This window comes from Triticum aestivum, unplaced genomic scaffold, assembly GCF_018294505.1.
Source record: "Triticum aestivum cultivar Chinese Spring unplaced genomic scaffold, IWGSC CS RefSeq v2.1 scaffold10886, whole genome shotgun sequence".
Taxonomy (NCBI): domain Eukaryota; kingdom Viridiplantae; phylum Streptophyta; class Magnoliopsida; order Poales; family Poaceae; genus Triticum; species Triticum aestivum.
The window spans coordinates 1-1,016 of NW_025254753.1; the positions used below are offsets into that span (position 1 = coordinate 1).

General features: G+C 59.0%; 1 pseudogene; it reads left to right on the forward strand.

The window, feature by feature from the left end:
• The first annotated feature begins 3 nt into the window (after nt 1-3).
• Nucleotides 4-700, forward strand: LOC123177533 (U-box domain-containing protein 16-like; annotated as a pseudogene).
• The last annotated feature ends 316 nt before the right edge of the window (nt 701-1,016 follow it).

The following is a 1,016-nucleotide window of genomic DNA, read 5'->3' on the forward strand; positions in this document are numbered from 1 at the left end:
AAGACGGGGCAAGTCTTGGCCAATCTGGAGCTGGTGCCCAACAAGTCTCTCAAGAACCTCATCTCCAAGTGGTGCCGGGAGAACGGCGTAGCCATGGAAGTCTGCGAGGCCAGCAAGAGCGAGCAGGCCCAGGCGGTGGCCGCCAACAAGGCGGCGCTCGAGGTGGCGCGCATGACGGCGTCGTTTCTGGTGAAGAAGCTCTCCGTCTCATTCTCCCCTGACGCGGCCAACCGCGTGGTGCACGAGATCCGGCTGCTCTCCAAGTCCGGCTCGGACAACCGCGCGTTCGTCGGAGAGGCCGGAGCCGCGCCGATGCTGGTGCCCTTGCTCTAGTCCGAGGACGCCGGGCTCCAGCTCAACGCCGTGACCGCGCTGCTCAACCTTTCGATCCTCGAGGCCAACAAGAAGCGCATCATGCACGCCGATGGCGCCATCGAGGCAGTGACCCACATCATGAGCTCCGGCACGACGTGGCGCGCCAAGGAGAACGCCGCGACGGCCTTGCTCAGCCTGGCGTCCGTCCATACGTGCCGCCGAGCCTTCCGTCGTGGAAAAGTTAGTCCACCTCGTGCGCACGGGCCCGACGAGCACAAAGAAGGACGCGCTGGCCGCGCTGCTGTCGCTGGCAGGCGAGAGGGAGAACGTCGGGAAGCTGGTGGAAGCTCGTGCGAGAAGCGAGCAACGGCAGCCTGCGGCGTAAGGGAGCAGCAGGAAATAGGTGGCGCAAACGAGATCGGGAGCAGCAAATCCATGCAGCCAACTCTCAAGGTCCTCCTCGTCGTGGGGATCCTCAATCTAACGCCGTTCTGTACCTCTGCCTGAAGCTCAACTGAACCTGTAAGTATAGATCTCTGTAGCTAATCTGCTTTTTTTGCGGAAAATCACCTGGTTAATTGTTACATGCCCATCGATACAGGATGTTCATGGGAAAATAAAAAAGTTCCAGGAAACTCAGGTTTATATGTAGCTTTTCTGTCTTCCAAGATGTAACCAGGAAATTTAGTAAACCAGGATAT